Here is a 24413-nt window from a genome sequence, read left to right as displayed (position 1 = left end):
CTAGGCTTTGAGGCTACTTCCCCAAAAGAATTATAGTTTATATGTTTCTGCATAGCCTTTCTCTTATCTCTAGAACCTATTCTACAAAATTCTAAGATGTAAGTCAAATATCCACTTATGTCCACTAATCATGTCCTTTTTGATCAAGAAATCAAAGATGGTAAAGTCTTTGTTGGTATTTATTTGTTTCTGTCATGCCTAACCCTTTGTAATCCCATTTGGGTTTTCCTTGGCAAGATACTGGAGTGGTCTGCCATTTTCTTAGCCAGCTCATTTTACAGATGACGAAACTGAGGCAAAGAAGGGTTGGTAACTTGCTCAAGAACACACAACTAATAAAGATCTGAAGTGGGATTTGAACTCAGGTCTTCCTGACTCCAGATCCTGTTCTCTATTCCCTGCCCTACCTATTTGCCCCATATCAAGATCAATTTCTCTAAGAGTTTACTATTCAGCAACTAGTTCTTCTAATTAGCATATTTAGAAGTGAAATAGTAGTTACCCAAGCTGATCCTTCACTTTCTGAAATATCAACTTATCACCAGGCAATTTAAGATTATATTTTTCTACTTTGCTCTTAGCAGAGATGGTTCAATTAGATGTCTGGATAATTGAAGTTGAAGTATCCTTTCCTACTATATTAATGCTAGCTTTAATACATGCATCTGAACCCTATCCATTTCCCCCTTCTTTTTAGATGGTTTGTAGTATATTTCTTCCAATATTTCCCTTTACTCTGTCATTCCACTGACATGACTGAACCAGGTCCAAAAAATTTCCATCCTTCATCACACACACACGCTCACTCTCTCTCTCTCTCTCTCTCTCTCTTTCTCTCTCTCTCTCTCTCTCTCTCTCTCTCTCTCTCTCTCTCTCTCTTTCTCTCTCTCTCTCTCTCTCTCTCTCACACACACACACCCTCTATAGTGAAATATTAACCTGAAATAATATATATGTATATATATAAAGCTAAAATAATAGTTAATTTTAAGATAAGGGAAGTGAATTGGGATGATCTACCTAAAAACTACAAATAATATTTTCCCTCCAAAATCAAGTTGATAACCTGCACTATTTAACACTTCTCTACATACAAATCTAATTCCTACAACTAGCTAAATTAAACCCCCTCTTAATTAATATATAAAAGTGGTGAGGAATTGAAGGTAGCAGGAACAGGGCTCAAAGGAAAGGTCTCACTGACAGGATGGCTTAGGCATCTCAAGCAATTCTGCAGGAATATCTCAGACAGTCCACAGGGTACACAAAAACAGGTTGGATCACAGAGAAATCCACAAGAGAGAGAGAATATCTAGCTCTCTAGGTTCATCCCAAGAGATAGACAAAATCTCCTCCTCGTAACTGCTTAACTATCTCTCTGAGAAGCCACAGCCTTGTCCCTTCTCCAGAAGTTCTGGAACCTTCCTGTTTCTGCCTTGCAGCATTGCTCCTTTCCTTATAACACTAAGTTATACAATACTATTCCATCATCATTTTTGAATAAAATATACTTTTTATAAGTCACTTTTTACCAAATCTTAGTATGATGTTAAATATTTGTCTCCTTAGTTTACTTTATTACCATGCATTTGAAGTATACATCTCAGATAACATGTTTTATCATTATTTTATTATTTTCCATCATCAAGGCTATTATCTCCTTTAAACTACTAAATTCTTAGTGATAACCTTCCTTTGTTAAACATGCTCCTGTCTATGATTTCTGCATTAGTATATTTGTGTGGGTTAAATCCTCCTTCCTACTTCATTTTCATTTTTACCTTCTATTAATCAGAGAGAAGTAATGTAACATAGTGGATAAAGAACAGTCACAGAACCAAGATGACATGGGTTCATTTTCTGCCTCTGAAATATATTAGTTGTATGATCCTATAGAGAAGCTGCTGACCTATATTAGTAGAAGTTTCCTTCACCAATAATCTCTTTACCAGAAGTCCCTATTCCACTCCTTATTTATCTGATGTGCAAGTTTCCAGGCAAATAAATATATATTCAAAGAAGCACTGATAGTATGAGGTCAATATCATAGTTGTGTAATTGTGTGCACTGTTCCTATCTATTGAATTAAAACATAATATTTTATCCATAATAAGGTTATTCTTATTCTAACTTTTTTCAAGGTAAAAAAAAACAAACTACAACATTAACAAGCAATGGGAAAACTATGCCTACATGCTACTTGTATGTGGTAGTATTTGATAGTATTTTACAAAGCCCTGATTTTTTTAGCATATTGGCATAGAGTTTTGAAAGAATGTTCTTTTGGGATAATAAATAATTTTTCTTTTTAATGATGAAGTAATTTGTAGTGTGCATCTTCAGGGAATGATTATGGTAGAGTTATTTTAGGAAAATACATCTTCAATAACTGGGGATAGCCACTCTGGGCATATTCTGAACAATCCTGGTATTACCAAATCTTATCCAAGGATTTATTTCAGTTTTATTCAATTAATCAAATATTTTGGGGTGGGTGGAGTTGCTGACTCCCAGCTGAGAGAATATATCTTGAATCTACACAATATAGAAAGACTATTGTAGGACTGCATAACTGAGAGAATGAACTTCTATAGTCATCAATGGATATTTGGTTTCTATGATTTCTACTACATAAGTTATAATGATTTGTCCTCACTATTATCTCTCATAGCAGAAAACTAAAGCCTCCAATTAGATATGTTGAATTTCAGTTTCATTTGTTTCTTTCAGAAGACAGTATGCAAAAGAGGTTAAAGTGAAGCATTCTTTGCAAGGTTTCAACTGAAATTCATGTATTTTAGCACCTGGATTAGCTTTGTTGATGTTCAATCATTTTAGTCATGTCTAACCCTTTTTGACTCCATTTGGAGTTCTCTTGGCAAAGATACCTGGAATGGTTTGCCATATCCTTCTCCAGATGAGGAAACTACATCTACAGATGAGGAACCTGAGGCAAACAGAGTGAAGTAATTTGCTCAGGGTCATAAAGCTATTAGTATTAGAGGCTGTCTTTGAACTCAGGAAAGTGAGTCTTCCTGATTCCAAGCCCAGTGCTTTACCCACTTTGCCACCTAGCAGCCCTGCATTAATTTTACCAGGATTTTTCTCCTTTTCTTCCTAATGGTATTTATGTCTAATAAATAGGATAACACTTTTAAGTCTCTCTCAAGTAAGATTCAGGGTCATTTAAAACTAGTATTTCACCTACTATTTATTGGCATGAAAACATAAGATACATCTATTCTTCAAAGCATTTTGATATTAGAGATATTAGATGGACTTAAAACATAGAATAAGAAATCCATTTCTTGGACATGGTAAAGGCCAGAATTTTTCTGTACTATATATATTTGGTGTGAAGTTTCTGTAAATAAGTGTTTTAATTGTTCAATTAAGATGAAGAAGTAGAGTGGGAAAGAGAAGTAAAAAATGAAAGAAAAGATAGATAGATAGATAGATAGATAGATAGATAGATAGATAGATAGATAAACTACTATCATTTTTAAGACTCTAGAAATTAGATTGGAAATACTCATGCCATATCTCATTCCTCAGATCTCATCACTCCAATTGTGTGAAGTTATACTGAGGATAAAAATAACTTTAAAGGCAAAATTATCACTTTCATCAGTCAAATATATTCATCCCCGGAGAAGGGATAAGCAATGAAGTGCTGATAAATAAAAAGCCAATAACAGTGGAAATTTATTTATAATTTCTGTTAAGACATTCTGCAGGCCTACAATATACTATGCATAAAAGAATAAAATATACAGAGTTGTGGAAAGATGTTGCATATTTGCAACCTTTATTTCTATGGCATACTTCAATGATGGAAAAGGTGATGATTTTGCAGAATTTTATGTTTCCATACAAATCAGTGAACAAATTTAAGGGGAAACATGCATTACTTTGCTTCTTAACTCTAGTGGACCTAAAATAATACTGTGTATGTTGCAGCTTTGTCCCCTTCCAAGAACAAAGTATCTGGTAGCAATCTTGTCTCATCTACAACCTAACTCAGTTTTCTTTATGAGTAATTTAATAAATGTTTGTTGAATTAAGTAATTAACAAATGAATGAGATAAGGAAATTGGAACATTTTCCTAAATTGGAATTCATGATACTATTTCTAGTATTCCTCTTACTGAAATCACCACTAGCACTACAAAACCAAGATAGCTGTTATGATGGCAAAGAAATATGAGAGGGAGTTTAAGTATTTGTTGTTGCACTCATTTTCATAACTTATTACTGAACACATTTTTTATTTAAATAATTAAGTATTCACGTCTTAAAAGACTTATCTTTCATACAATTGTATTTATAGTTCAATCTATTTACAAAGTGATACAGTATAGCTATATAATATATTTGTGTGTGTTTATATATGTGTATAGATATATACTATATATATATGTGGGTATATGTGTGTACATATATAGCATATGTTTTAATTTTTTTAATGTATTTTTGTTACATTAAAATTAAAAGGCCCTCCCTCCTTTCTACACATCCGAGAAGGCATAATTTAACAAAAAAAAAATTTATATATATCTATACATATCTTGTTTGCTTCTATTTATCAGTCCTCTCCCTGTAGATAGATATACAAAAGTTGTTCTAACAATATTTCTGTTTTTATATATGTTGTTCTCTTGTTTCTGCTCATTTTATTCCTCATAATTTCACATGCATATTTTCCCATATCATCTCTTTCTTCTGAAAATGAGTTACATATCTCGATTCTAGAATTAACTTATATTGCCTTGCAGTAATTCAATTATACTTTTTCCTTCTGGCTAAAACAAAACCATACACTCTACCATATAAACCTTTTTTCCCCCAGGGCAATTCTCACTGCATAGTACAAACTTAAGAATTGTGACTTTAAAATTCTGTCAAAGAAAAGACTTGCAAAGTATATCCACAATATAAAATGATGCATTTGGAAAGTCACAGGACTCTGTAATCCTTTTTGTAATTGAGTCTATATATTCAATGTGCTTAATGAATACACATTTAAAAAAGTAACAAAGAGAAAAAAATCAACAGACGCCTCATGTCCCTATGTTGAGTTCAAGCAACACAACCAATTCACAGGTTAAAAAGGACATTGTTACACTGGACCTTTAATGGAAGTGGCAATAAGCTATTCAAGGAGCTAAACCATATAATAGCCCCAAAAGAACTAATCTCCACCAGGTCATCACCAATGCTGAGTATTTTTCAATGCACCAGTAACTGTATCCCAGTGTGGTCTACACAGTATAAGTTAGTTTTCTGTAATCTCTACCACATCTAGATTTTTCACCTCCAAGTCCAGTTTTAGGTTCTTGAAGTGTTTCTAATAAAATATCCTTGCATTCTCATGTTATAATAGAGCACAATCAACTGAAGGTCTGCATAATATAATGGTTAGTTGGCTGGCCCTAATGGATTTAAGTCCTGCCTCAGACTTCTGTGACTATGGGCAAGTTACTTAACCTCTAAATTCTCCTAGGCAAATCTCTAAAACTATAAAGTACAGGTCAGTGACATATGCATTCATGGAGAAGCTTTTCACTAGGAAGTCCCTATACAGATCATATCTCAGGTTCAACATAAAATGGAAATATATATGATATATGTATATATGAATAATTTGTATGTGTATAGATACATTTTTCCATGCTCATATTTAATCAAACTTTTCTGGGGAACATTTTTAATTACAATGTAAAAGACACACAAGGTCAAAAACCAATTAATTATTGATCACATTTTCTACGCATTTTACATTTTATGCATATAGCAACATATTATTTACATAGTATTTCAATCCACATAATCATTTCATTTGTCCAAAAATTAGCATAAAGACTTTGGATTAAAAACTAATCGGTATCTTCTATGGAGACACAAGGGAGTTTATTTCATAATCTTATTTGCAAATAAAACCATCATGACTGGGCCTGATACCATTATGACTAAAGGTGAGCAAAAGAGTCTTTGGCCATTCTCCTCTTTTAAGCATTTTTAAAGTTAAATAATTTCACTTTTCTCAGTTACGTAGATACTATTTTGTAATTCTTAAAAGCAGCATTTTAAAGTAGTTAACAAAGTTAATAATGTGCGATTCTGTTAAAGGACAAACTATTGAAAATGAGCTTGAATAACTTCACACTTTGAGTACACATAACAGGGGAAAAAAGACATGCTGAAGTTCTGAAGCAATGTGAAGGCTGACAGATAGGAGCAACACCTACATCTGCAGAGAATATAATGCAGAGAATGAATTGGATCTTATTTTTTCCCTATGCAGATCAACTCCTGAAAGTAAAGCATTTCTTTTATATTATCCACAGTGCCCCCCAAAAAGTGCTATATAGTTACATTATAGGTACTTAGTAAACACTTGCTGACTGATCTATTTTTAGACTTCAGATAAGATCGATTATGGAATTATATTTTGGATTTTAGAGGGTCCTGGGAACTTGGAAGTTCATATAGTTGAATGTTCTTCATTTAACAAAGAAAGAAACTAAGACCAAGAGAACTTAATTGATTTGCCTCACTCACAATATTGTTTAGGGGCAAAATGGGAACTAGAGTATCCTGACATTCTATCCCATGGCTCCAATCACTGCTTTCCAGAATTCTTGCCCTAAACAGATCATCTTTAATCCTGGAAGACTATCAAAGCTTCTGCCAACAACAACTGATATTACCAAAGGGGATTGACATTCTCCTTAGTTCTCTTTATGAGGTCCAGTCAAGTTCATGCTGCTTCAAACATTCACAAATTATGGTCTCATTTCGCCTTTTTATCAGCATCAACAATAAAGTTTATCTACAAAAGCAGACATTTTAAATTACAGATTAAGTAGGAACATAAGGAAATTAATCTTCTATATAGATACTATTACAGACATACATATACCTACTGGTTTACCTGGGGCATTTTCAATATTAACTTTCCCCACTATCTTTTAACATTTCTCCATTTTTTACTAAATGGAACTTCTTTTCAATGAGAAACAGGTTTGCTTGTTTTTTTTTTTTTTATTTTGCAGCCCTAACACCAAAGTTCAAATTGACTGAAATTTCTTGCTTTTTTTACTGTTTACCATATGTTCTTTTAAAAAAGTACAAGCAGATTCCCGAATCATTTTATATTTGAATGTAACTAATTGTTCTTGATGCAGTTTGGGAAAAGTAACTTATTCAAGATATATAAGGCATGTAATGATAAAGTAAATTTAACTTTCAACATGTTGAGTTACATAAATGTTTAAACTATCAGCCAAGATAAATGCACAAATTTTTCTCCTGGGTGTCAATGCAAGATAAGCATCTATTCTGAATCCTGACTGTGGCACAACTCTTTCCCACTGTAGAGATGTCTCAGAAAATCAATTGATAAATCACTTTCCTGAATGACAAGTGATCTATAACACATAATAATGGAAATTATACCTTTAAGGTAATTCAGTACCAGCCCAAAGATGGCAGAATCAAACTTTAAAATCAAAATTATATGGCCTTCAAAATTCTACAGCTATCAAAACAATTAAACATGACCAAACTTTTTATTTTGACTTAAATTACCTCAAATTTCAATTTCCTAAGATTTAGAAAATAATTCTCCTACTTCATATATATTTTATGATTCTGGTCAAGATAATTAATCATTCTTTTCACTACATTTTCATAGTCATACATGGAGAGTGGACCAGGTGTGAGAAAGTATGCAAATATTTCTTGAAATAAACATCAACATCAGCTTGTCTTTTTCATTCCAGCATCACCATCAGTTTTTCTTTTTCCTTTCAGGGTGTATATATATATATATATATATATATATATATATATATATATATATATGAATATGACTCTGTGTGTACAAATGTATGCCTGCATGTATTTTTGTTCATATGTATACAGAATATGTGCATATTATCTCTCAATGAGGAATGATACAGTCCAACTCCAAGTGTCAGAGTGCATCTGGCTCAAGTTCTATGACCAACTAGGGTGAATTTCCTCATTTGCAAACAGACAATGCAATGTAAAGTACTTCACAAACTCTAAAGTCATATTCAAATGTTAGGTGCTGCAAATAATTAAATATCATTTTATTGTGATTATTATGATTATTATTTCTAAAGCCTAAATGCAAAAAGTCTACCAAAACATAGAAGCTTTTGTCAGGATATAAATGAAAACCAATTGAAGTTATGAATAGATTATATATATATATGTTATATATATATACACATACACATACACATACACATAGAAAGATAAATTTTTATTTGTTTTAAATTTATAGTTTTTCTCAAGTATGATTCATAGAACAATTAAATAAAATAATATGTTGCTAACTTTAAGATACTTAAAACTACCTTATTAATGGATTTTGTTTTACTTTACAAAGGCAAATTTTAGTACAACACATTAATAGTCCATCTTGTTTCCAAACTTGACAACTAATTTTAAAAAATCACTTTGTCTCTTCTTATTGTTAAACAGTGATCTAATTAATATCAAAGATTTTTGTTTTGAAAAGAAGATTCATGAAATAAAATATGAACAAAAATTCAAATTTATGTACATGTGAAAGAACTAACCCCAAATTAAATTTGCCCCCTCTAGCAAAAAGAGGTTTTAAAATTAAAAATAAATTAAAAATAAAAGTTTTAGTATATTGTCAAATGTTAAAACTCAAAAATTGAGTAGAAACAACTAAGGTCTTTAATATTGCAATTCTGAATATTTCAAAAAGGGATCTGAAGAAATAATATCATAAATTTAAGAAGTGAAGACATAATTGCATTTGTTTTGTTTGTTCAATCAATCGTTGAACCTGGGTATTCTTACAAACAAAACAAATGCAATTTTCAAAACTGAGAAAGTAAAGAATAAATTAGTTACCAAGTAATCACAAACTAATTTAAATGTTATTTTTATTATAGGAACAATACATATTCTTTCCCTCCTAATTCTTTTGTGATTATTTCTATACAATGGTCAATGTGCAAGTTTATTTGACATGCTGCCTAATTAGATGCTTTCATAATCATTAAACAAAGTATGGCCATCTTTTTCTGCAATTTTTCATGTAAACTGTAAGAGAATAAACTTTGAGAATGATGGTTCTTGATTCCATTATAAGGTCTTCAAATATTGGTTATACATGCATTTGTAAATTACTATTTTTGCTAAATAAACTATTATTGAAATAGCATTAAATCAATAGTGAAATTTTTATTTAATTCTAGTTCATAGAATTTAGAATTTTAGGAAATTAATCTATTTTGAGAATTTATTGTCTATATACTTTATTTAAAAATATTTTAGTTGAAGCATTTAATTATCTTAATGCAATAGCTCCTTCTGCCACTAGTCTTCTGTGGATAACTGAAATAACTTAACTTTCTTAAATGGAAAATTGTTTCCTAAAACTCCAAATGCATAAAAACTCAGATATACAGATATAGAGAGCAATATTTGTTTTAGTATGTATACCTCCTTAATAAAATTATTTTTTTTTATTTTTTCATTAGAGTAGGTATTAGATGACAGTCTGAATAGCAAATTTTAAACTGTGAACAGGTGATGATTAAAGAAAATAATTTTTGAAATGGCAGTTTTGACTTAGATGTGAAAATAAAATAGAATACAAACAAATTCTCCCCAATAATGGGAGGGGGAACTCTCAATTTATAAAATACTTTACAAAAAGTTAGGGTGTAATCCAACATCTTTTCAGAATGTATTCTCTTATTGGGAATACGTGTCTACACAATTCCCAAAAACCAGAAGGAAATTTGAAAACTAAATTACCTTTCTTTGTATTTCAAAGATTTTTATATTTGTAACCAAAAACAAAAATTTTAAGTAGTACAAATTCTAAAGCTGTCACCAGATTTTTTGCTACTATTAAAGAGAAAGTGAAAAATGTCAAATGATATCATTAGTATTAATCAAACTGATTATTGGCCTCAGTAATGGCTATTTTAATTTATTATGTTGAAACTGCTATATTTCTGATGGAAAATGCATGGAAATCTAATAATTTTATCAAAATGAAAAAATTTTGCTAAATGGATAAATTCTTCTACTAGTGACCAGTAGGTGGTGCTAATTCAAGTGTTCCAGTTTACAAGATAAAAAGATCAGAAAACTCATAAAATAGATGAAAATATCAACACTGCATAGTTTACTAAATTTAAAAAGAAAATGTAAAAGTCCTGACTAGAGGAGGAAATGTTAAGAATTAAAAAGCGTTTTAACTGGTAGGTATGAATATTACATAGATATATATATAATGAAACCATGATAAATCTAACATAATTGAGGAGACTCATGACGAAGAGTATTAAATATTAAAGCCATAAACAGCCACCCACCTTTGACTTTACACGAATAGAATAAAATCATTCCTTTACACTTCTTCATAGTTACTGCCTCACTTGGAAACATTAGTATTGCTGGTGTTTTATTGCAACCTTGGAATAAACTATTGCTCTTAGGGATACTCAGTTTTAATCACTTCTAGTACTCAGAACAAAAATCAGATGACTTTAAGTTCATTCATACTACAAATATGTGTTATTACGCATGGTCATATTATCTATCCCCTTGAAAATATAATACTAGAATATAAATTTAAAAGCATTATCTAAGGATAGATGTAATTAATAAAAATATTTCAGTAATAATATGTATTAGTTTTTTACTATCTTCATTTGTTTGACCACTAGAAATTTAAAAAACAAATTTTCAACAAATACTTTATATCTACACACACACATATATATATATACACAGAAGATGAAAACCTTAAGATTGAATTGATATTTTCTACAAGCCCTTTTATATTTATGTACCTCAGTATATTAAAGTCTGACAGTCAAGTCATATACAATATCACCCCTCTGTAAATGCAAAAAGACTAGTTTAAAATAACTAGGCTGAATTTTTAAAATACTTGAATTATACTGTCTGTATTTTATTTAATCTTTACTATATGAGCATATTTGAACTAATAGCTTTCAGAGTATTCTAAAATGTTTTAAACATTTTTCTGTAGAAAATCTGTTTTGTCTTTAATATGAAAATTATAAAAAGGGATGTACAAGATTTTAAAATTTCACAAACAGGTTACTGTGGAAATATAATATCACTACTTCACAAAAGTCATTAAGCTTTATCTTCTGAAAGCCCAGATGAATGTCAATTTATTTATCCAAAAAGAAAATCTAACCTGAAGAATAAAGATAGGTGATTCCACTGATTCTGTGTAAATCCCCTCCAATATAACAAGAGGCAAGATTCTAAACTACAAAATCTGTACCCGAACTTTTTAGCTACCAAAAATAAACACGTCCCAAAAAAAAGTGCATCAGGCAACTTGACTTTCCATAAAATTATTTACTCAGTTTTTAAGATGTAAAATATATCACTCCCCTCCCCATTCCTTTAAGATAAAGGGCTCCTATACGGGGAGTCTAAGTTTTGAGTGCAGAGAAGGCTTTTATGACCAACTGATAAATCTCTGAAAAGTGGCGTTAGGTTATATAGGAGACATTGAGTAATACCATCATGATAAAGCATAAACCTCATAGAATATATCCAACACTCAAGACTTCAACTTTTATAAAATCCTGAAATACGTCACCCTTTAAATAAACTCTCAGGAAAAAGCTTTCTGTATCACATTCTCCTGAGGGGGAGAAAAAAAAAATCCAAACGCTGTCTCTTTAAAAGAAGGACTATCTTGGAACTGTTCAGCAGTTAAGTATCATTAATGCAAAGTAACAGATTCTTCCTCAATATTGAACTCTAGGTGACCGTCATGGAAAGTAACTACTTCCCCATTCCCTGCCTGACAGTAGCATTAATAATTATCAAAACAAAAACAGACCAAAAAATGTGAAACCAGGCATTAGGAAAAGGCCAAAGCACGATGAAGAAGACCTACTGCGTTGTTTACTCATTTCAAAAAGGAAAATCAGGAGTCATGGGGGTTGGGGCGAGGGGAGCATCCTTAAGGTTCAGGAAAATGTCTCATGCTTCAGGTTCCCATGTGGCAAAAAGCCAGCTCCTTTCTGAAAGACTGCTGGTGCCTCTTTCTTTTTCTCTCTCAATTTTCAATACTCCCCAAATGGGCCATCCCTGAGCAGTCTACGTCTGATTTCTTACCCACAGCCCTAATTATTTTCTGCTCTAAAAGTGTCCCTAAACAGAACTTACATAGCCAGTTTGGCAATCCTCTTTTTTTCCAATCAGCCCTCTACAGTAGCACAGAAAGCACACGCAGTCTAGCGGACCTGGGTTCAATGGAAGGAAGGGAAGAGATTGTATTTTTGCGCACATCCAAAACGATCCAGAGACAGAAGAATTTAGTTTTGCCTCTACTGGCTTGCAGACAAGGGCTTTCTCGAAAGCCTGCTTAGTCTATACTTGTATGTGCGTGGAAACACACACACACACACACACACACACACACACACACACACACACACACACACACACACTTCTTTCCCTTGACTAGTATTGTCATTACAAACAGTGGAAACGCCTACAAGCAGATGAAGTACCTGCACTGGGAGATGCTCAGTTGTTCACTTCATCTTCCGTTGACAAGGAAACCAAACCGCACTTCATTTTTTTTTTCCAGAAAAACCTTCCACTGCCATCATTTGAAAATTTATGGGGGGTGGGGGGGAAGAGGAAGGAGGTATTAAATAGATATAGGGATATCTATCATAAAATTATCTCGGTTTTTTAAAATAAAAAAGTCAAATGTGCAAAAGTCATAGTTAATTTAAAGGGGGAGAAAAAGTATTTTGCTTAAAAAATGATCCCAGTAACCGGCTGCAAGAAAAGTTTCACGTTATAAAAGGGTATCAAAAACGGAAGGGGGGAAAAACGGTTTGTTGTCATTGGCTTCAAAAAGGAAACAAAAATAAAATTAACATCTTGTGCTCAGTGGCTTGCACCAGTATTGCAAGACCACAAACTCTTGTAAACACTGCCGTAAAATGCATTCGCAAATCCCACCTATACAAAAATAACATTGGAAAAATAGTCTGCAAAAAGAGTTAGAAACATGCTTTTTTTTTTAACATGGAAAAAATAGGCATCATACTTCACATCGCTTTTCCATAAAACCAGTTGCATATTTTGCTGGACTTGGGAGTCTCTCCCAGCAGCACAGTGGCCACGGACTCCCAGACACAGCGCCTTGTCTACAGTACCATCGCATGCTATAAAAACTTGTATTCAGAAAAAGGCTCAAAACCATGCTCCTCCAGCTTTCCCAATTTAAACAATAATCAGAGGTGGAAAAAAAAGAAGAAAAAAAAACAAAAAAACAAAACAAAAAAAAGGACAAAAAATAAGAGAGGACAAGAATGCCACTGAGAAGGTACTCACCGAGCGGGAGTAAAATGTTGGAATAAAAATGAGATTTAGTATAAAATACAGTATGGCGGTGGAAGAAGGAATGAAGCGCTTTTTTTTCCTCTCAGTCTCTGCCTCAGGCACTGACACGTGACTCGGAGCCAGGCTGACTCGCAGGCAGGCGGGGAAGGAGCAAAGGCAGCGAAGGGGGGAAGCCCCACCGATCCCAACTCACTCGCACGGCGGCGGCAGCGGCGAGGAGACTGGTGCCGGGAGCCCCGGGAGCGGCGGCGGCGGCAGCAGCAATAACAGCAGTAGCGGGGGCAGCTCGCGCGAGCCACAGCCACGGCAGCCTCTGCTGTGCAGCCCAGACGAGCAGGTGCCCCTCACGCTGAAGCGGAGCACACACACACACACATACACACGCACACACGCACACGCACAAGACAGTCAGGGCGCCTGAGAGAGGAAGAAAGGAGAGAAACAGAGAGGAGAGGGTACAGAGCGGAGCTGAGCCGAGGCAGGGGAGGAGGCACACGCAGCAGCTGCTGATGCTACCACTGCTCTGTATGGGTGCGCATCTATGTGTGTATGTGTGTGTGTGTATGTGTGTGTGTGTGTGTGTGTTTGAGTGACTGTGAAAGAAAATGATGGGGGTGGTATAAAAAGGGAGAGGGGTGACAAAACTTGCTGCTCACCTCAAACTTGGTGGGGTCTTTTTCCCATTTGTTTATTTATTTATTTTTCTGCGTGGGGTGTGGGAAGAGAAGTTCCCACCTTCTCCCTTGCCCTTCCCTAAGTTTGACTTTTAACAGTATCATTGGTTTCCTACTAGTCTGGCCCCCAACCCTTACCCAGACCTACCCCGTCTACCTCCCCACCTTCCGATCTTCAAGAGGAAGCTTCCTTACCCGAGTGGATCCAGTTTTGCTTTTTTCACTAGTCCCCAGTCTTGTGTTTCCCCCTCCCGGCAAGCAGGGATGGATTCAGGTCCAGGGCGATGCTTTGGGCGTTGTGTGACCAACCAGGGGGTTCAAAGTATTGACTGAAACCAGTAGACACCGCTTTTCCCTGGGACAACCGAGAGATGCTTTCAGTTTGCAAGAAAAAAAAATAAAATGTCTTGATAAAAATTCATTTCATGCCTGGGTTTATTTTTTGTGTTATTGGTGGCAGAGTAAAGATTTTTGTTTTGGTTAGTTTGGGGAAGGGGGGGGGGGTAGGAGTGGTTAAGGTGGGGATGCTTGCTTTAATGGTCTTGATATTTGCGTGGGTTTAAGTAGTCGGGGATAGTCCTTTCCCTGACTCTTCTTTGGGTGGTTAGCTCTGTTTTAAAGTGGAAGAAGAGCTCCAGTCAAACAAGTGATCCCATTGTGGGTAATGCGGGAAGATACGGAGTACTTTGCTTGAGAGAGAGAAAGGGAAGCTATGGCTGGTTCTCAGGTACTAAAACTGTTCAGCAGGAAGGCTAGGTAAGAACGGGATCCCACCACCAGGCTGCGTAGCTGACTGCCTACAGCGGTTTAGGAGGATCTGGATTTCGTATCAGTTTACTTTGTTTTCAATTGATAACCAGAGAGAATATGCGAGCAGCCAATCGTTGACAGCTTGGAGATTTTCTATTCGCTACTGAAGGGGCAGCTTCCTGGGGGCTAAATGTACAATCCTTTTTGTAGTGTTATAAGTATACCTGGGTCATCTCATGTGGCTTGGGGTGGGGTTGGGGGAATCAGTGGGAGAACTATACGTATTTGAGAATGAAGGAGTGCAAGAACTGGAGTTCACAAATCACTCTTTCTAGACCTCAATTGCTGATCTTTACCCTAATGATACAAATGGAGATGTTCATGATAGAATGGATAGTGTAATGAAAGCTAAGTACACACAATTACAAAGAGCTTAAAAAGCAAATACTAGATGCCTCTTATAGTCTGGTCAGATTTCATTGGTCAAATAAAGTATAATCCACAATTTAAATAAAACATTAAAATTATTAAAAGATCTCTAAATATTTATTAAATGGTTGCCAACTCTGCCAATGCTTATCCCACCTTGGAATTAAGAATTGTAGCTAGAGATCTTGACTGAAGGGAAATTAAATGCATCAGGGGTTTTTAGTGACTTTTATAACAACTGTTGGTACAGCTCAAGTGTGTTTCCAGAGCACTCATATCTCATTTTTTTAAGATTTATTGTCATACTTTGTTCTTTTTCCTCTGTGATTCATGAATTACTCTTCTTCAATATTTTGTTATGAACCTTTTTGCCAATATCCCTTGTTGTCAGTTAAAAATCCCCATACTCTGGTCAGTAAAATTAAAAATAATTGTTACTAATATGTTTTTATCAATTTTTCCCTTTTGGTTTCCTATAATATTTGTTCTTTAGAGTCACTCAAATATGGGGAGAAGTATCACTTTTTAAGAAAGGAATTTTGAATTTTCCAGTAGGTTTTAAATAATCTGGGTAAGATAGAGCTATTTATGAAGAAGTTTGCAAAACAAATCTATTTAGAATTACACTGCAGTAATGGCTCTCAGCCAATCAGAGTGATTGTCAGGCTTTTATTATTCAATAAAATGACTCCCCTTCCTTTTTATGTAAAACGCTGCTTTGCTGAATAAAAGCAAAAGACATCAATATATATTTCCTCTACATTCTCCTTATTTACTACATAATTACCATGTAGTATTTAGAATCATCTGTGCCTATACATTTTCTTTTCTAATTCACTTCTATGTATCTATCATTTTAAATTGATTGGGTACTTAAGAATAGGTCAGGATGAAATTAAATAAAAGTAATAAATTATCCCACTGGGTATTCCCTACAATAAAGAATCTGTATATTCCCAATTACTGCCCAAGACAACTGAGAAAACATACAGACTTAAGTCCAAATGAATCTTCAATGTCTAGCAGAATACCACATCACATTGATTCAACAAATATACATTATCTCCCTTATATAAACTTTTGTGGTAGGCTATGAAGAAAACAGAAAGACAACTATGTTCATGCCCTCAAAAAAAAGTAACAAGAAGATTAGATAAATACAATGACAGATAACTATAAATATTTGTTACCTAATGTTGAATTTCATTTTTAAGGCAGTATTCCTTGGCAATACTTAGTAATGTACTTAGCCCAGAGTAGGTACTCAACAAATACTTGTTGATTTCATAGCAACATAGAAATAAAGTGGAAAAAAATCTTTCAAAATGAAAAGAATCTATCTTGTCCAAAAATTTACATGCAGAATTGATGAGAGATGGCTTTATTGGTTAAATACCCACCTTAGTAAGAAATGAAGAAAAAGAAAAGCATTATCCAAGTAGATATGGATTTTCCAGACTCTTCCCACAACCACCGAAAGGGTACTAAGTTACAAATCTTGGGAAATTCCTTCTTAGTAATGGCACAGAAAGTATACAGTTCAGTGAAAGGGGATCACAACATTTACATTTGCCAAAATTTAAAAGTACTTTAAAAATCTATTCCAAGTTATTTCAGATAATATTTGCGCAAAAATAAAATACTTGGGAGATTTATTAAATTTTAGTAGATACTATGCTATAATCAAGTAACTTGAAATAACATTTTAAAACCAATATATTTAAATATTTCTTTCCTTTTCTCTTTTATTCATTTTTTTCATATAACTTGTCTATTAAAACATATGCATTTGTATATTTCTATTTTGATTTTAGGTTATTTACACTTAAAAAAAAAACAAGCCTATACATATAATGCATTGTACCATGGAAAGAATGTTGAATAAGAAGACCTGGGTTAACATCCCAAGCCTGCTTCTTATCACCTGGATGGCCTTGGACTCTTCCATTAGCCTGACTAGACCTTAGTTTCATCATGTATAAAATTAGGGAATTGGCATAGATGACTTCTTATATCCTTTATAGGTATAAATCTATCATCCTTTGAACCATAAATACTATGGAACACCTCATAATTTACATGAACTACAAAAGAATAAAATATAGAATGATAGCATTTGAAAATCACATATTTAAAAATATATGAACAAAACAAAAAGAAATATAAATTCTAAATTTTTATCTGCAACCTCTTAGTCTTTGATTTCAAATGTGTCTCTCTTGCACCTTTAGGGGGGAAAAAGCTTAAAAATAATATTCTAATAAAAATGTAGAGAGCAAAATAAGCATCAATAGCATTGATCGCAAGTTAAATACTAATTCATTTGCACATTTCTACCTTTAAGAATAATTTTAGGCAGAAATTCATATTCTGCCAAATTTATTTTCTGATATATGCATTTTAAATTGAACATATCCACTATTTTTGTTTTATTATAAATGCAGACACTGTGGGAGTGAAATAGTAAGTAAACAAGGGTAGCACTGATGAGTTTCACAATAAATAAGCTTAGACTCAGCATGAGATATAGCTACACGTGACACTTCCACTGTTCTGCACCATCTGTTATTATTCATTGATTTCCTACCTGACAATCTCTCTACCTACTGTAAAGAGAATTTAAAATATAGCATTTGGTAATTTTTAGAAGCTGTGAGGTTAACATAAGAAGTTTCTTTGCGTTTCATGACTAAAGCTGTGAAAATATTGAAGGAGCCACAAATAAGTCCCTGAAAACATAGTGAAAGACAACAACACTCTTCTAAAAATATGGGGGCAAGCATCTGAGAACTACGCTCTGACAGAAAAGGAAAGTGAAAAGAGTGTCAGAAGGAATAAGCAACATAAAATTTAAAAAAGGTATGTAAAAGTATTGTCGTGAAAAATGCAAGAAGTGCAATAGCTGCTGACAAAACATTGAAGAGCCTATGGAAAGTTTAGGTGTTAAGAAAACCAAAAGTGAATGTAGATTTTTAAAGGGAGAGAGAGCGACTGGAAAACATAAAACACACAGCACTGGAGAGCCTGGGAGTGCACTAGAAAAAGACATTTTAGAAATGCAGACAAGTGCAAAAAAGGGACAGATCTGGGGCATACAGATGAGTACTAAGAGACACATGACAAAAGTATCTTCAACAATATTTTAGAAAAATATTGCAGACTTTATAATGTGTTCCCTGAGTGAGAGGAAATACGCCTGAAAACTCCAGGAAAAATTTTGCTAAGGCAAAACAGTGATCTTTCCTGGAGAAAGAAAAACTGAAGAAAAATAGGGCCAAAATGTATCTCTTAATTTCTCTGTGAAATGAAGATAATCATCTGAATTATCTTGATTGATACAACTGGTAACCAAGTTAAGGACTTCATTCACTTCTCCTTTCGAATATTGCATTATCTTTCCAATTATTCTCCTTCCTTCTGTCTTTCCTCTACAATCAGTCCTTCATGCAGGTGCTAAATTAATATTCCTGAAGCAGAGCTTTAACTATGTTACTTGCCAACTCAAAATTTTTCAGTGGCTCCTGATGCCTTTATGATAATATACAAACTCCTCAGGCTGGAATTTAAAACTCCACAATGTAACTTCTATTTAACTTTCCAGACATTTTATAATACACCCCCCCCCACCCTTTAATAAACTCTAAGTTCCAGTTAGAACTTTTCCAAACTCAACATAAAATTTCCCATCTCTGGGGCTTTGAATAAAGTCCTTCAGCCTGAAATGTGTTCCCTTCTCCCTTTGCCTCATAAGAGCCCCTAGCTTTCTTCAATACCCAGCTCAGTGCCACTTCTATAGGAGGAGCTTTCAGAGTCATTCACTTGTTACTATTTTTACCCTCCTGAAATTACTTTGTATCATTGTATTTTATCCTCTCATGCAAATTTATGCACACATATAAATACAGACATGCATGCATACACAGGAACATTCTAAAAGAGTGGCCCAAAGCCCTTTAAACAAGAAACAAAAAAATGTGTTGTGATCCCCCTGAATAACTAATATACCATTCATAATATTCTATTATCTATTACATATTTTCAATAACTAAATAATTACTTTTGTTCCCCCCAAATGCCAGATTAAAATTAGCATTATGTAATTATAATTATATGTAGTACATAATTATAAAATATAACATTTTATTCTACCTATAATTTTCAAAACTTTCTAAAATTAAGTTTCATATTTCATATGTGTGATCTTGCAGAATTAAAATAAGTAATCCAGAAGACTTCTTTTGCTATTACCTATGACTTCATATTAAATGGTTTTATTTTATAATTTTAACATAAATAACATTTTAATGAAATAAGTTACAATTTGAAAGATATTTAGCAAAATATATATATGTTATGTGCATATATATCTCCAAGTGATGTGTATATATATGTATATAAAGTTTTCAATATATGGTTCAATGTAAAAAAAGTATTAAATCTGTTTCTACATCCAATTTTTTTCTGCATTTTTATATAAAGAATAAAATTTTAAAACTCACATGAATGTGTAATGGAAAATGGTAGAATTTTACATGTTCTCTTGCTGAGAGATGGAAATATATTTAGGAACAAGTTTTAACCACCTTAACAATGAATAAAAATGAGTAAGTATTATATAACATATGTATTTTTCTATTGGTTAATGAAAGATGCTGTGTTAAATGATGAATGTACTTAAATTGTATGCATTCTTAATTTTAACTATTGTTTTGAATAAGCTACTTTGATAAGGTAGTTTTAAACAAATGCACACATGTATTTTATTTATTACATATATTACAATACACACATACCCATATATTATGTGAATATACATGCATATGTGTTATGTACATTCATACATGCAGTCTGTTTATGACACATGTATAACATACACAATACACGTATATAACTGTGTTTGTGTGTGTGTATATAGATTGTGTATAGACACTCACCCACATATAACCTTTCTAAGGAAAGGATCTCTTCAGAACTTACTTTTTTCTCTTATACCACTAGCACACACTGGTTACAGAAACATTGAACAACTTATCAGTACTACCAACCAGTTCATTTTAATATCTTCCATATAGAAGAATAGTAACTTAAGTGGAAAATAAACTTAAATTTTTAAAAAATAGTTTTAATAATGCAATGAGATGCAATATGAGACTTATTTCTGCAGAATGCTTTTGATTTTTTTGATGATTTCAAGATGACTTGTAATCATCTTGACTACATATATACATACATAGGTCAGCAGTCATGGTTTTCAAGTAGTGTGATATGGGTAGAAGAATATAAATATTCATATTACCTGAAATATTATTGATTAGATTAGATTATTAGATTAGAAATTGATTAGAGATTAGATTAGAAATGATTAGAGAAATTATTAAAAAATGATTAGAGAAATGATAAGCTGTGAAGAAAGAGGAACAGGAGAACAAGGGAACAAGGAGATTCCCTTAATCCAGCTCACAGAATGGAAATGAAACCATTCACAGACGTGACCATGTGTTGGGATTCAGCTTATTTTCAAATATTAAAGTTTATGACAGTTTGGAAACAATTTGATGACAAGTTGATAACATGTGTTTATTCAGAAATAATCAGAATTTGATGCAATCACGGCCCATGGATACCGAAATCACTGTGTACATGAATTGTTATATTTTTAAATTACTGCAGAAACAAACAGTACTTCAAACATCTACAGGTTTATCAGAGAGAAAAAAAATATATATTTGAAATATAATTGGACAAGTATTTACTTCTTAGGGTACATGTGTATACACACATAAATACATACACACATATGTACACATGGGTGTAAATATATGTCAGGAACTTCTTGGAAAGTCATCATGAACCTACAAGGAAATTATGAAACACTAAATGTGAACTACTGCTATAGAATATAAATAAACTGCTTCAGGAAAGAGACTTTCATTTTTTTGGTTTTATATCCTCAGCTCCTCACACAGAATCTTTCATGTAGCAGGTGCTTAATAACCTTTATTTATATAAAAAGGCAACAGGGAATATCACACTAGAAAACCATAGCATTAGATCTATTATCAACTCGGCTATTAATCAGTTATTGAAATCCAGGCAAATCATTTATAAAAGTCACTCTCTCAAGTACATTCTGACCCTAAAGCACTATGATTCTGTGACATTGATATATTGATCAATATAATAATTCCCATTTTGCTTGTAGAGAAAACCAATTAACTTGTGGTCTTACACAAATATCTTGCTTTGGTAGTTATTTAATATTTTGTGGAACTTAAGTCTCAAAGGTTAAACTTTCCTTAACAGCTTCTAGTTAAATATATTGTCTCTTTTCCCCTAATGTTCTTTTTTGTATTTTTTAAAAATCTATTTGTACTTCTATCTCACACTCTGAAGCTACCAACTCCCTGCTAGACATCTCCATTTGGTTCCCTACAAAGCATTTCAATCTTAACATATGCAATGCAGAAATCTTTAACTTTCTTCTGAAATTCCTTCCTTCCACCTAACTTTCTCATTTATGTTCATGACACCAGCAACTTTCATAATACACAGATTAGGTTTACAACCTTTATGTCAACCTCAACTTTTCTCTCTCACTTTACCTACTTCAATATGCGAACAGTTACCAAATCTTATGGATTCTACTTCCACAATATAACTTGCATCCATCCTCTTGTCTCAACATACCCAGCCACTACCCTAATGTAACTTTCATAACTTCTCTCCAACTACTGAACTAGAGCTCTAATTGAACCTTTCACTTGTAGCCTCTTATCCACACTGTTGAAGAATTGATATTCTTAAAGCATAGGTCTTGATATTGCAGTCCTCTACTCAAGAAGCATCAGTGATTATCTAATACTTCTAGTATAATATAAACATTTCTTTGCCTATAAAACCCATCACGATTTGGCTCCAACCTGTTTTTCAAAATCAATTCCATATCTCTTAACCTAATGGATTTTACTAACTGAATTCATCTATCTCCCCCAATATAACATTATGTCCCCCATCAACCTCTTTGAAGCTCAACCTAATTAAATGTTCAGTTTGAGCTCTTCATTGTATATGACTTTTTATAGTCTCTGTCCCCCCAAAATATTTTATATTGTATATACTTTGCATCAGTTTATCTGTGTACATATTGTTTTCCCACAGTGGAATATAATTTTCTTGAATTGTGAGATTCACCTCATTTTTGTTTTAGTATCTCCAACATTCAGGTGATGTTTTTGTCAGGTAGAAGTTGGACATGACTGTCGATATTTCTTCCCATTCTGATTCTGTCCTCTGAATGCTCAATAAAATAATGTCCTTTCTTTTGCCCATTCAGAAAATGCATTATGCTTTTAAGTAACTGGGATAAGATTATATAGCTCATGCCTTTTTCATGGTAAAGAAAAGTGAAATTTAGAAATAAATTAAGAAATCTGAACTTTAACTATCAACATTTTTTATTTCAGTGCCTCAACTAACCATATTGTTATTATTTAAATTGTTATATCTCAAGAAATGAATTCATTAAATCAGTCCATTGCCACATTGTATACTTGATGGCATACATTTCTGATTTAGTTGAAATTTAGGCCAATGTATTACTTTCAATAGAGAATTTGCTTTTTAAAGAAAACAATTCAATTTTTGATCATTATGTATTTTTGAATTAATGAGTTTATTAATTTCTCATGTTCTCTGTATTGGTAAGAATGATCACTCCAAGATTATGTGAAATCTGATGATACTATTTAGAAGTGTTATACTATAAATTTTATTTATTTCCATAAGAATGGTTCTGCCACTTTATCATGGAAGGATTACACTAGATTCTCTAAGATCTTACTTATCTGGAAAGGCATGAGATCAATGTCCAACATGAGCCAAGAGTTTTCTTTTATGAATTAGCTAAGTTCAGAGAAGCTCATTCCCAGAAGATTGGCCATCAAGAAAAGAACCTTTTTCAAGCTCAGCAAATAATGAAAACCAGCTACAAAGGCAGAGGGCTATGAACTTGCTTTGGTAAAATAATGAATCTTTGAAGGATTTAAATGACCAATACAATTAGAGGCTTATTTTAGTATTTAAGCCTCTCCACTATCTAATGTCTTTCTCATTTTTTCATCATTTTCTCCTTCACATATTGTTAAATCTAAATTTAACTACAGAATGTCATCATCATTACTACTTTGTAAATTCATACATTCCATTCACATATTTTATATCCCACCCTAGGAATTTATTTCAGTCTCAGGCCTGCTTTTTAAAAATGGTTATCTTCCTTCAAGTTTCATTTTAGTTGTTGCTGCCTCCATGAAGCCTTTGGTAATATACCTTTCCCATTCACTCCTTCCTAACTGTGGGTTCAAAATAGTCCCTCTTCTCTCAAATATTGTTACAATATTTTGTCTAGTCCTTTTTTTGGCAACACCAATGCCTCCTACTTTGTATTATATTAATCTTTGCATATGTTTATCCATCAGTCTATCATCTATCCACCCATAATGCTTGCAGAATTCATTTTGGGATGATGAGAAAGGATATTAACTTTTTGATGATCTGACTTATTTCTTTATAGTTTTGTATTTATGCTCTTACAAGCAAAAACTGCATATGAAGAAGTACAGGGTAAATGTTTATAGGAAATGCCAATAGAATCTGTGTGTGTGGCATGTAGATATGTATGATTCCTTTCTTCCCATGAAGATATCCCAGCGCACATTTAGGAGTCAATCTTGTTAAGATTTGAAAAGATCAGAGCCTTTGGCTATTTGGCTTCAGGGTAGTAAATTATTTGTTGTTTTATTCATTTAAATTCTTAGAGAAAAAAGGAGCAAAGATCAAACACAGACTTTCCAATAGCACTGTAATGCACTACTAGTAGGCCACTGGGCAAAATATTAATATTTCAAAAACAATTTTATATACTCAAACATTGTGGTCAGACTTTATATCATAGGGAGAGGACCAGAGAATACTCAAGTTTGGCTGAAGCTCCAAATGGATGAAGAGGTGGAATAACAAATCAGGCCAGGTTGATAAGTTGGTATCAGACAATGGCTGTCTTTATTGACTATCAAACAGAGGAATGTAATTGTTATTCTTTAGGTTTTAGGAAACCTTTAAAGACCT

General features: G+C 33.0%; 1 protein-coding gene and 1 pseudogene across 18 annotated transcripts in view; one reads left to right on the top strand and one right to left on the bottom strand.

Moving 5' to 3' along the window:
- The window catches only part of RALYL (RALY RNA binding protein like), an 838442-nt gene extending 823535 nt beyond the window's left edge, over positions 1-14907 (bottom strand). For 4 of the 18 annotated variants that reach the window (XM_056824149.1, XM_056824153.1, XM_056824155.1 and 1 more), the window contains exons 1-2: positions 13426-13958; positions 12588-12679 (exon numbers count right to left, since the gene is read on the bottom strand). The gene's annotated coding sequence lies outside the window, so the exon portion shown is untranslated. Of the gene's footprint in view, positions 1-12240; positions 12499-12587; positions 12680-13425; positions 13998-14303 lie in introns of those variants that run through there. The other 14 variants (XM_056824152.1, XM_056824154.1, XM_056824157.1 and 11 more) reach the window with 8 other exon arrangements.
- Positions 11954-24413, top strand: part of LOC130458103 (dual specificity protein kinase CLK1-like) — a 93181-nt pseudogene continuing 80721 nt past the window's right edge.

This window comes from Monodelphis domestica, chromosome 3 (assembly GCF_027887165.1).
Source record: "Monodelphis domestica isolate mMonDom1 chromosome 3, mMonDom1.pri, whole genome shotgun sequence".
Classification (NCBI taxonomy): Eukaryota; Metazoa; Chordata; class Mammalia; order Didelphimorphia; family Didelphidae; genus Monodelphis; species Monodelphis domestica.
Note: the sequence above shows the minus strand (reverse complement) of the source record. Positions and strands in the feature narration are given on the sequence as shown.